The sequence below is a fragment of the Symphalangus syndactylus genome, chromosome 3 (assembly GCF_028878055.3).
Source record: "Symphalangus syndactylus isolate Jambi chromosome 3, NHGRI_mSymSyn1-v2.1_pri, whole genome shotgun sequence".
NCBI lineage: Eukaryota > Metazoa > Chordata > Mammalia > Primates > Hylobatidae > Symphalangus > Symphalangus syndactylus.
This window is the reverse complement of record NC_072425.2, coordinates 109474052-109487732: the sequence shown is the minus strand read 5'-3', so window position 1 is coordinate 109487732 and position 13681 is coordinate 109474052. Positions and strand designations below refer to the sequence as shown.

Here is a 13681-nt window from a genome sequence, read left to right as displayed (position 1 = left end):
AGAGAAAAAGAAGGATATTATATACAGACAATGTCAATATATCAAGAAGATATAACAATTATAAATTTATACCCACCCAACTACAGAGCCCCAAGATATATTAAGCAAAAATTGACATAATTGGAGGGAGAAATAGGAAATAATACTAATAGTTGGAGACTTCAATTCCCCACTTTCAAGAGTGGGTGAAACAACTAGCCAGAAGATTAATAGGGATATAAAGGATTGGAAGAACACTATAAACCAACTAGACCTAATAGACATATACAGAACATTCCACACAACAACACATATGCACATACAACATTCTCCAGGATAGACCATATGTTAGGCTGCAAAATGCATATTAACAGATTTTAAAAGATTGAAATTATAGGCTGGGTGCGGTGGCTCACACCTGTAATCCCAGCACTTTGGGAGGCTGAGGCAGGTGGACCGCTTGAGGTCAGGAGTTCAAGACCAGCCTGGCCAACATGGTGAAAACCTGTCTCTACTAAAAATATGAAAATTAGCCAGGTGTGGTGGTGCACACCTATAATTCCAGCTACTTGAGAGGCTGAGGTGGAGGATCACTTGAACCCAGGAGGCGGAGTTTGCAGTGAGCCAAGATTGCACCACTGCGCTCCAGCCTGTGTGACAGAGCAAGACTCCATGTTTAAAAAAAAAAAAAAAAAGGAAATTATACAAATTATCTTCCGTGACCACAATGGAATAAAATTAGAAATCAATAATAGAAGGAAATGAGAGTTCACAAGCATATGGAAATTAACACAATCTTAACAACTACAAGTACAATGGGAAATTAGAAAATACTTTGATATGAATGAGAATGAAAACATGATCCAAGGACTCTAATGGATTAAATATAACCACTAAAACTTATATGCAAGTATATGCATTGATATAGAAAAATGTTGTCCCAGTGCAGTGGCTCATGCCTATAATCCCAGCACTTTGGCAAGCTGAGGTGGGCAGATTGCTTGAGCATGGGATTTTAAGACCAGCCCAGGCAACATAGCAAGACCCTGTCTCTAAAATAAATAAATAAATAAATAATAAACTGAAAATATATGTAATTTTTTTAATGTTGACATTACGTCAAGTTTACAAAGAAAAGGGCCAGCTGCAAAATATAGGTATGTACAGAAGGATTTATTTAAAATGCCTCCAACACATGTATTCACACAAACAGAAGAACATCTAAACAGTTACACAGTGGAAGTCCATTTTGGTTATGTTTAATTGATCATTTCAGATATTGTACTTACTTTTTTCTTCCTGTTTTTCTGTATTTTCTAATTTTCCCCAGTGGATATGCATTACTTAAGTACATTTTAAATGAAATTTTAAAAAATAAAATGTAATGAAAAATAAATAGGTGCTGTTATGGGAAAATAATTGGACCTGTGGATTTTGATAGGATTCTCTTGTAATTTTTTAAAATATAAAGTCATTGAAACAAGCAGATGAAAAAATGAAATAGAGACTACTTAAAACCAGGAAATTTCAATAAAATTATTATATAATGTAAGCTTTTGAAGAATTTTTCAATCAGAATATTTAGCTACTGCCCTAATAGCTCTTTGATGTGATTTACAGCTGGATAACAGGCTTCAAGGAGAAAGTAAACATACCATAGGATTAAGAAGCAATATTTCAGGTGAATGATTATTTCACTACCAGTATTTGGAGCAGCCATTTCAGGATGATTGATCCTCTGAGAAAAAGAAACAAATTTCCCCTCTTTGGCAACCTGGAGCTCTTTAGGGCTCTCAGCAGTGCTTACTTTCTTTTTACATTGTTGGAAATCCGGTTGTATTAGATTAGCTGCAAGGATTAAAGTGTTATGGGAATGAAATATTCAAATATATTTTCTCTCTGAAGCCTTGTCTTTATTCTGATATAAGGAAAGTTTTATCATCTCAAAGTCCCTGTAAATTTAGTAAGGGAAAAACTCAAGTCATAAAATGTAAATCAAATCATAAAGTATGGACATAAATGGCAATGGAAAAGCAAGAGAAGGCCTCTTTCTTTTTTTTTTATTTCTGACATTATTACCAAATATGGATCCTCTTTATGAAAGAATTAAGCTTGAGAACAGAGCCAAGAACAGGGACACTGACAGCACTCTTTCTGTTATTTTCTGTAATATAAGATGCTACTCTATAGGCAAGTTTAAAAAAATCCAATTTAAAACACACACACAAGAATAACATGAGGATTAGTCTATGTTTGCAAAACACCTTAAATTTCTGAGAAGAAATTCAGTTCTGCATGATCCCTGACATTTCTGAACCCTGCATCCTGTTTCTCACTAGCTTTGTTCTCAGAGAATAGGACCTCAGCTACCACTGTGCTGCGTTTTCTAGTTTTCCTTGGTATTTAGCTAAGGGATGAGCCTTCCCCATTTTTGTATGTAAATTATTCCTGCTTCTTTGACCACAAGAAGGAACTTTTTAAAACTTTTATTTTAAGTTCAGGGGTACAAGTGCAGGTTTGTTACATGGGTAAACGTGTGTCATGGGGTTTGTTTTGCAGATTATTTCATCACGCAGGTATTAAGCGTAAAACCCATTAGTTATTTCTCCTGATCCTCTCCTTCCTCCCACCCTCCACCCTCCAAAAGGCCCCAGTGTGTGTTGTTCCCCTCTGTGTATCCATGTGTTCCTATCATTTAGCTCCCACTTATAAGTGAGAATATGCAGTATTTGGTTTTCAGTTCCTGCGTTAGTTTGCTAAGGATAATGGCCTCCAGATCCATCCGAAGAAAGAAACATTTAAGTGTGCTGACTATAATTTAGATCTGTTTTATGACAAACAGTAACATGACATTGCATATCAAATTCAAGAATGAAAAACATGACAATTTGCAATGTCCCAGAACTACCTAGAGAGAAATTTCAGATTTCCTCCCACAGGTGGGGCCCTGAAAAATCTCAAGAAAAATGATCTGGCTTTCTCAGAATTCCAAAGGATACTTCTGACTTGCACTATTGTAAGAAGAGCCACCTGACTACAATCTTTTGTTTGTTTCTATCCTCTTTCATTAGGCTGTGGACATTTTCACAGTCAGTAACATTTTCTAACATATCCCATTGCCTTACATGTATTAGACTCAATGAATTTTGTGAATTTATGTTTCTAATGATTCCCTGCAGAGCAAGAAATCCAAACAGACAATAGTAGCAGAATCTAGTGATTAGGCCAAAGTGTAGGCCCTTTGAATGGCCGTGTGGTGTCAGCTGACAAGACCAGTAGCAAAATCACAGAAGCTTCTTCATGAGGTGACACTGTCATTTCTTCACCTTCAGACTAATAGCTCTTTAGTGCTTCACCCATCAGTATTCACTCATCTCAGTTTCTACCATAAATACAGTTTTTTAATAAGATTAACTTCCATTATCTTTTTAAGAAACCATATGTGATATTAGATTTTTTTTAAGTAACACAGGCCAATAGAAAAAATAATTGTTGCCACCAAACACTGGAATATAGTTTTGGGGGACAATAAATATTTTATTCAAAATAGTTTCGGGGGACAATGAATATTTTGTTCAACATAAGTTGAATATTTATGAGGGAGTGTAGTACTGAGTATATTTTTCCTTCTGTTGAACCCTATTATTCTAATTCCAGAAATCAGAGAGTAAGAGTAGAAAGAGTGTGCATGACACATAATAATGTCATACCTTATTTAGTCAATAATATTGAATTTATGAGAAGTTAATATGTAAATAATTCCACCAGCATAAGTTTGGGGGCTATTATGTGGGTCTGTTTCTCAATTCTCTATTTCATTCCATTGGTTAATTTATCAATTCCTGTGATGATTCCACACTGTTTTAACTGCCAGAGTTTTATATTCTGTCTTGATATCTAGCAGGGCATAGTCTTATATTTGGGTAGATGCCAAAATTAGAGCTGTTTCTTTTTTCTGAACTACATGTACATTGATTCCTTTTAATAAATGCAGTAAAATGGAAATTACACGTCAGAACACAGACATTAGTCAGAGAGTTTCAATTTCCTTCTATTTCTTATCAAGTAGAATGCCAGGCAATACCCATATATTTCCTGTTCTTCTTGCAATTCTCCAATAAATGTGAGATTCTTCAACAATCTGAGCTGTTCAGACCCTCAGGGATGGCATTAATCTCTTGTTAGTCTCCAAACTGTCCATGCTGGAGGGAACAACTGAAGGGTTATCCACACTTGCAGCCAAGTTTCTGCAGGCATGGCTGGGCTGTGAATTACAGAGATTTTTCTCATTCATGAACATTCCATACAGGTTGAGTACTTCTTATCTGAAATGCATGGGACCAGAAATGTTTCAGATTTCAGATTTTTTGATTTTGGAATATTTGCATATGTGAGATATCTTGGCAGTGGGACTCAAGTCTAAACACAAAATTCATTTTGTTTCATATACACTGTATACACATAGCTGAAGGAAATTTTATTCAATATTTTAATGATTTTGTGCATACAACAAAGTGTGTATATTGAATAATCAGAAAGCAAAGGTGTCATTATCTTAGCCACCCCTGTGGACAATCTGCAGGTCTTTGGCATCACCATCAACCCTGACTTCGAATTTTATATGCTATTGATAAGCAATCATTTTCTTACACTTATTTACACATAAGTACACAATAGTAAAAAAAATGACATACCATTAATACAGTGAAAAAATAAAGTGTTCAGAGTAACTAAGCAGCACAGTAGCATCATCTGAATACCTGTGTCAGCTGTTAAATAAGAGCAACAACAAACAATGGCAGGCTTTCACTCTCTACCTACAATGCTGTGTTTCGATTAAAAGGTTACTGTACACTGTATTTTATTTTTTAGATGAGAAGAAACATCAGAAGCAGTTGAGGGACCAGGAAGTGGGTCCTCTAGGGATGAGGAGGCATTCTGCTGGATGGCTTTTAAAAATGTTTCCTCCAGAGTCATCTGCCTCATTAACAACGGTTTTTGTCTTAGAAGTCTCTCTTTGATTTTATAAACTGACATGATTTCTTGTTCTATTATGAATGCACACTGCTCTAGTCCTTCAATATGCTCATCACACTTTTCACCATGTTATCTACAGGCACTTTTTCCTACAGTGTTAACATCACCTTCATCATTACTATTATCATGATCACCTTGATTCAGAACCATTTCTGCCATTTCACCAGCAGTCAATGAATGAACAACTAAAGCCTCATTATCAAGGCTAAAAACTGCTTTGATATCCACTTCCTCCAACTTATTGATGGACTCCGAAGGTATATTTTTTGCTCATGTAGGGAGGATAGACATCATTTTTTCTCACTTGATGTATGAAAGCTTTCAAAGTTACCATCTTGTTCATCATTATCACTGAACCTAATTGCAAGCAAGAGGTTGTGCCAGGCATGCACAGCTGTGTCTTTAGCCATTGTGTTCCAAGCGTTAGCCACAATGTATACAACATCCTTCATGCCAAACTCCTTTCACAATCCTTCTACACCAACGTTCACTGTTGCTAGCATGCTGTTAAAGAAGGTGTTTTACTATTTACTCTTCATTGATGTAAGGATACCGAGTCACATGGCTGAACTAATGCGTCACATTTTGGAGAAAGTGCATGGTATAAACATTATTTTTAATGAGATTTTGGCTGAAGGATGAGCAGAACAGTTGTCAAAGAATAACAAAATCTTGCAGTTGACGTGCAGTCCAGCTTCCCTACAGTGAGCATGAGCTGCTAGTACAAAATGTTTGTGAAACCAACGAGAAAAGATGTCCCTGGTGATCCATGCATTTTTGTTAGCATAACATGGACTGATAAGAAATTCACTCCTTGAAAACAGGATGCAAGCTTTTGCCTACAACGAGTTTACACTTATGGGTGCCTGCTGCATTAGCACATCCCAGCACAGTTATTCTGTCCTTGACATTCTTAATCCCTGTAGCTGTCTCATCAGTTTTAGTGAGTGGATTTATGGGGCAATAACACCAAAACAGTGATGTTTCATTAGTATCATAGACTTGGTCTGGCATGATATTTTCATCAGCGATGACTTTGGCAAACTCATCAATAAATTTGCTACTTTGTGATCAGCAGATGCCTTATCACCACAAATCTTTAAAAACCTAATGTCATATCTTTCCTTACATTTCTGCAGCCTATCGAATATTCACAGTTCCCTTTAATTTTCAGTTCATCATGATAGAGCTTTGCTTGTTTTATGATCAGTATCCCATTAAGTAGCATGTGTTCAATATGATACTGTGGATTCATTCTTTCAATACACAATTGAGATCTTCCTTTTTAGCTTTATGCAGTGTTTTCCCATTTTTCATTAAATCCTGTTTATCACTTTCAGTGTAGAACTTCAACAGTTTATCCATCTGTTTCTTCAGGTTATATATATAGTGGTCATTCCAACACCATTCTTTTACCCTTATACCACAGAGCAGAGCAGAGAATAAGCAAAAGAACCCACAGTGACTAATGCATGTAGGTCTTGGACCCATCTGGTCACCATGGGGAACCTACCATTGATATGTCTGGACTGCACATGAGCCATTTTATCAGCCTTTGTAGGCGTGCTTACATGGGGGGAATCTGGGCCTGTGCATAAAAAGCTGTATCACAGCTGAAGAGGGCTGGGAAGGTCTTTTTTCCCTTGGGGACAAGAAACAAACTATGCGTTGACTGCCACCCATCACATGAGGTCAGGTGCGAAATGTTCTACTTGTAGCATCATGTTGGTGCTCAAAAAGTTTTGAATTTTGGAGCATTTTGGATTTCAGATTTTCAGATGAGGAATGTCAGCCTGTATACATTTATTTACTAAAAATGTCTTTATTATTTCCAAAGTTGTCTATAAAATGTTTTGTTCCTAGGTACGTTGTCCTATTTATTGCTATTTTGAGTGGAATATTTTCTTCTAATATTTTTACCAGCTGGTTATTGATCATGCACAGGAAAATTCTTGATTTTTTAGTCTTTTGGAAGATAATCTTACTGAAGAAAAAGTTTGTCTGCAGAAAACTTTGTAGCTCAATAAAGTCTCACAAGCTCAATTCATACCTGCAACTAGCAACCAGGTGAAGAAAAGATGCCTCCCTCGTATTCTCTTCCCACCACTGCCTTCACCCCAACGGTAACTTCTTTCTTAACTTCTAGCACCATGCAATAATTTCACCTGCTCTAAATTTCCTATAAATAAACTCATACACTACAAAATCTTTAGTGTCTGGCTTCTTTCATCCCACATTCTGTTTTCAAGATTCATCCTTATTGTATAAAGTTGGCATTTATGTATTCTTAATGCTGAATTGTATTTTATTTTGCTAATATACCACAATTTAGTTATCTATGCTATTTTATGGGGATTGGATGGTACTTGTATGAACATTATTGAACATGTCTTATACATTTAAACTTATTTATGCATTTTTGTTGGTTTACATATCCAGGAACAGAATATCTTATTAATAGATTTCATATATACTGCCAGATATCTACAGGGGATGAACAAATTTATAGTACCACCAGGAGTGTATGAGAATTAGTACTTAACCTACAGTGTTCCAGTTCTGCACCCTTGCCAACATGTGATACTGAGTACATTTTTCGTTTTCATTTTAGTCGTTTAATGTAATAGCAGCCTTTGCTTTCATTTTGCATTTCCCTGAAAACTAGTGAAGTCAGGCACATTTTCAAATGTGTACCAACCATTTGAAAATCATTTGTGGAGTGCCTCCTCAAGCTTTCCATTCATTTTTCTTTTGTGTCTTTTTATTGCTTTGCAAGAATTCTTTTTATATCTTAGATATGAGTTCTTTGTCAGTTGTATGCATTGCTAATATATTCTCCCTTTGAGGATAGACTTTATCTACCTTAAGAGTGTCTTTTGCTATAGTCTAATTGATCATTTTCATCTTTACTGTTATTGCTTTTTGCGATTGGCTTAAAAAATCTTGTCTCTGCACATGTACCCCAGAACTTAAAGTATAATAAAAAAAATCTGTGTATTCCAAGTTTATGATAACATTCAAGCTATTGATTTTTATATGCCATTCCTATATCTGGCCACCTTATTAAACTTTCTTCTTGGTTCTAATAGTTCATAAGATGAGATTCTTGTTTTTTACTTTTTAGGTAGATAATCATATCATCTAAAAATCATTGACTATCTTGGTCTTGCTTTTCATATTTATTACAAAGTAACTGAAACACAGTTCTAAAATTAGCTCATATAACACAAGAATACATTATTTTACATACCAGGAAATTTCAAGAAGAGTCACTTCAGGTAGAGCATGTCAAACCCCAGCTCTGCTTTTATGAAAGTCCTCTTGCTTTGCTATCCTCCTGTATTGACTTTATCCTCAGGCTTTTGGCCAAGTGTTGCTTAATCCTCAGGCTTAAGTCCAGGTTTGCTAAGAAATTTGTAGAAATTTCATCACGATTGAATGTTAAATATGATTAAATGCATTTTCTACAGCTATTGAGGTAATGCTGTTCTATTTTTTAAAGTGCTAATTAACATACTACTATGGTCTGAGTATTGTGTCTCCCCAAAATTCCTCTGTTGAAACCTAATCACTAATGTGATGGCATTAGGAGGTATTGTCGTTGGGGGGTGATTAGATAATGAGAATGGAGCTCTCATAATTGAGATTAGTGCCCTTATGTTAAAAGACCCCAAAGAGTTGACTTGCTCCTTCCACCATGTGAGGACATAGTCAGAAAGTGCCATCTGTGAACCAGAAAGCAGGTCCTCAGCAGACACTGAATCTGCTGGCACCTTGATCTTAGACTTTCCAGCCTCCAGACTATGAGAAATAAATTCCTGTTGTACATAAGCTATCCAGTCTGTGGTATTTTGTTATAGCAGTCTGAACAAAGACACATACCAGTATATTTTCCAGTTTTGAACTATCCTTGAATTCCTCAGATATACATATTCCTAATGTTTTGTTCTTTTCATCTCCCGCTGGATTTAGTTTGCCAATATGTGACATAACATTTTGGATTCCTTGTTAATATGGAATAGGCTTATAATTTTATTTCCTTGTGTGGTCCTTAGCTTAATTTAAAGTGGCATAATTCCTCACATTTTCCTATGTCTTGGAGCAAATAGATAAATTAGCAATTATAATCAATCTTTATTATTCATAGACTCTGTATTTGTAATTTTGCCTACCAGCTAAAATTGATCCGTAACCCCAAAATCAATATTTGTAGCACTTTGATGGTAGTCTGTGAACATAAGCAGAGTGGCCAAAAATTTGTCATTCTATGTTCATGTTCCCAGCTAAGGTCAAACCAGGCAATGCTCTGCCTTCTTGTCTCAGATCCCATACTATAAATAAGTATCTTGTTCGTGGTATACTTAGTGCTATGTTTTTTGCATTTTCGTTGGTGATGTTACAGTTTAAAATGGCCCTCAAGTATAATGCTGAAGTGTTGTCTAGTGTTCTTAAGCAAGACAACTGGCTGTGATATGCCTTATGGAGGAAATATGTGTGTTAAATTACCTTTACTCAGGCATAAGTTTTAGTGCTACTGGACATAAGCTCAATGTTAATGAATCAGCAATATGTATTACAGGGCCTTTAAACAGAAACACACAGAAAATAAAGTTATGCATTGATCAGTTAGTGAAAATGTTGTGGCTAGAGGCTCACAAAAACCTAACTCTATATTTCCCCTAGGAACAATGGTTCAGGATTCACTAATTCAGTGTTAGCAGCAACTTTATGGAACAAAACTATTGTGGATAATGAGAATTCACTGTGCCCATTGTTTAAACAGTTCACAGCAGTCACTTTAGTGCCTTTTGTAGAGACAGAGCAATAAGTAACATTTTTATTTCCTTTATGGTTTTCATCTATTTAAGTAACCTACTGGGCCAATTTTAGCGACTCGTGTTTTCCTGGAAAGTGTCCATTTCATTGGAATATTCACATTTACTGGTGTTTCTTCTTATATTTTATTCCTCTGTGTATGATTCGTTGTTGTTCCTTATCTTGTTATTTGGGTGTCTCTTTTCCTTGATACTTGTCAATGTCTATCTTTATGTTTTCCTATGAGTATTTTCAAATAATGAGATTTTATTTTGTGATTATCTTTGCTGTTTTTATTTGCTTTCTGTTTTCTTAATATCTTCTCTTATCTTTATTGGCTCCTTTTTTAACTTTAAAGCTTAATCAATTTCAGTTCATTATTTCTTATTTTCTAAAATACTATATTTAAGACTTTAAATTTTCCTTTGAGTCTTTCTTTGGATGCATCTCATACGATTTGATATGCATACCATGTTTTTGCTGCTGTTTAGTCGTAAATATTTTGCAACTTATTTTGTTTCTTGAACCCAAGAGTTATTTGGAAATTTTTTTCCAGGGTACAGATACTTTCTAAAATATTAATTTGTAGCTAATGCAGTAAATTTTACAATTTTACTGTATTGTGGTCAGTGAATGTCACGTATATGGAAAGCTATTGAAAACTGTGGATATTTCTTATTTATGCTAATACATGGTTAATCATTGTGAATGAATCTGTATGTATTTGAAAAAATATACATTCTCTATTGTGAGGGGCACAAAGTTAAACAGAAATCTATCAGGTCAATTTTGTTTATTATGCGATTGCAATCCTCCTCATTCTTACCTATCATTTGTCTTCCTAACTAGTCAATTTCTAAGGAAAGTGACATAGAATTTCCTTTTACAATTGTGGATTTGTCAATTTATCCTTACAGTTCTATAATTTATTTATTGTCATGGATCAATAATTCTCAAAATATATAATTAATCTTTTATAGTACACAATTCAGAAACTTTCAGGATATTTAAGTAGATATGCAATTCTACTTTCAGAATATTTCCACCTCAAATAAACCCCATTATCCATTAGTAGTCATTATCCTTTCTCTCCCCTCTCTGCAGACCCTGGCAACCAGTGATCCACTTCCTGTCTCTATAAACTTGCTTATTCTGGACATTTCATATAAATGGAGCTATACAGTATGTGGACGCTGTCTGGCTTCTTTCACTTTGCATAAGGTTTTCAAAGTCCATCCATGTTGTAGCATGTTTCAGTATTTCATTCTTTTTTTACATTTTAGGGTAGTGGAATAGTTGAATGGAAAAAGATAAGATTGATTTCTTTTTAACAAGAGTTTTTATTTTATTTTTAATTAAATTTTTAATTGACAAGTAAAAATTGTGTTTATGGTGTACAACATGATGTTTTGATACATGTATACATTGTAGAATGGCCAAATCTCAAGCTATTTAACATACATGCATTACTTCCTATCCTTATTTTTTTATTATGAGAAAATTTAAAATCTACTCTCTTAGCAATTTTCTAGCATACAATACATTGCTATTAACAGTAATCAAGATGATATACAATAGATCTCTTGAACTTATTACTCCTGTCTAATTGAAATTTTGTGTCCTTTGACCAACATTTCCCTAATCTCTCTACCCTCGACCTCTGGTAATCACCACTTTGCTCTCTGTTTCCATGAGTTTGACTTTTTTAGATTCCACACGTAAGTGAGATCATGCAATATTTGTCTCTCAATGACTGGCTTATTTCACTTAATGTCCTCCAGGTTCATCCATATTTTTGCAAATGACAGAATTTCATTTTTAAAGGGTATGTAGTATTACATTTTATACATATATGCCCCATTTTCTTTATCTATTTGCCCACTTATAGACATAGTTTCCATATCTTAGCTATTATGAATAATACTGCAATGAACATGAGAATGCAGATGTCTGACTACTGATTTCATATCCTTTAGATCTATACTCAGTAGTAGGATTGCTAGATCATATGGTAGTTCTATTTTTGATTGCCTGAGGAACCTCCTTACTTTTTTTCGTAATAGCTGTATTCATTTACATTCCCACCAGCAATGTAAAAGGGTTCCTTTTTCTCTACATCTTCACTAACACATTATCTTTTGTCTTTCTAATAATAACCATTATAATAAGTATGAGGTGATATCTCATTGTGAATTGTGATTTTAATTTGCATTTCCCTGATGATTAGGGATGTTGAAAATTGTTTATATCCCTATTGGCCTGTTCTTTTTCTTCTTTTGAGAACTTTATTCTTTTGAATTGATGAATAATATTCCACTGTATAGATATACCACATTCATATTAGACATATATATACAACATATATATGTTATACAACATATATACACAACATACAATATATATACAAACATGAAAACACTGTACATATATACCTAAAGTATATGTATATTTGCATCTGTATGTACATACAGACACACACACACACACACACAGAAACACATATTTTTACATTGTTTGCTTTATTTATTTTTTTTTATTTTATTATTATACTTTAGGTTTTAGGGTACATGTGCACAATGTGCAGGTTTGCTACATATGTATCCATGTGCCATGTTGGTTTGCTGCACCCATTAACTCATCATTTAGCATTAGGTATATCTCCTCATGCTGTCCCTCCCCCCTTCCCCCAACCCACAACAGTCCCCAGAGTGTGATGTTCCCCTTCCTGTGTCCGTGAGTTTTCATTGTTCAATTCCCACCTATGAGTGAGAGCATGCGGTGTTTGGTTTTTTTGTCCTTGCAATAGTTTACTGAGAATGATGTTTTCCAGTTTCATCCATGTCCCTACAAAGGACATGAACTCATCATTTTTTATGGCTGCATAGTATTCCATGGTGTATATGTGCCACATTTTCTTAATCCAGTCTATCGTTGTTGGACATTTGGGTTGGTTCCAAGTCTTTGCTATTGTGAATAGTGCCACAATAAACATACGTGTGTATGTCTTTATAGCAGCATGATTTATAGTCCTTTGGGTATATACCCAGTAATGGGATGGCTGGGTCAAATGGTATTTCTAGTTCGAGATCCCTGAGGACTCACCACACTGAATTCCACAATGGTTGAACTAGTTTACAGTCCCACCAACAGTGTAAAAGTGTTCCTATTTCTCCACATCCTCTCTAGCACCTGTTGTTTCCTGACTTTTTAATGATGGCCATTCTAACTGGTGTGAGATGGTATCTCATTGTGGTTTTGATTTGCATTTCTCTGATGGCCAGTGATGATGAACAGTTTTTCATGTGTTTTTTGGCTGCATAAATGTCTTCTTTTGAGAAGTGTCTGTTCATGTCCTTTGCCCACTTTTTGATGGGGTTGTTTGTTTTTTTCTTGTAAATTTGTTTGAGTTCATTGTAGATTCTGGATATTAGCCCTTTGTCAGATGAGTAGGTTGCAAAAATTTTCTCCCATTCTGTAGGTTGCCTGTTCACTCTGATGGTAGTTTCTTTTGCTGTGCAGAAGCTCTTTAGTTTAATTAGATCCCATTTGTCAATTTTGGCTTTTGTTGCCATTGCTTTTGGTGTTTTAGACATGAAGTCCTTGCCCACGCTTATGTCCTGAATGGTATTGCCTAGGCTTTCTTCTAGGGTTTTTATGGTTTTAGGTCTAACATGTAAGTCTTTAATCCATCTTGAATTAATTTTTGTATAAGCTGTAAGGAAGGTATCCAGTTTCAGCTTTCTACATATGGCTAGCCAGTTTTCCCAGCACCATTTATTAAATAGGGAATCCTTTCCCCATTGCTTGTTTTTGTCAGGTTTGTCAAAGATCAGATAGTTGTAGATATGTG

The 13681-nt window shown here is 35.0% G+C and overlaps 1 protein-coding gene across 6 annotated transcripts in view; it reads right to left on the bottom strand.

Annotated features, from left to right (window-relative positions):
* The window catches only part of MTERF1 (mitochondrial transcription termination factor 1), a 494830-nt gene that overhangs the window by 89792 nt on the left and 391357 nt on the right, over nt 1-13681 (bottom strand). For 5 of the 6 annotated variants that reach the window (XR_010120073.1, XR_010120075.1, XR_010120076.1 and 2 more), the window contains one exon: nt 8267-8421. The exons of the other annotated variant lie outside the window; for it this stretch is intronic. The gene's annotated coding sequence lies outside the window, so the exon portion shown is untranslated. The remainder of the gene's footprint in view (nt 1-8266; nt 8422-13681) is intronic. 6 annotated transcript variants of the gene reach the window in all.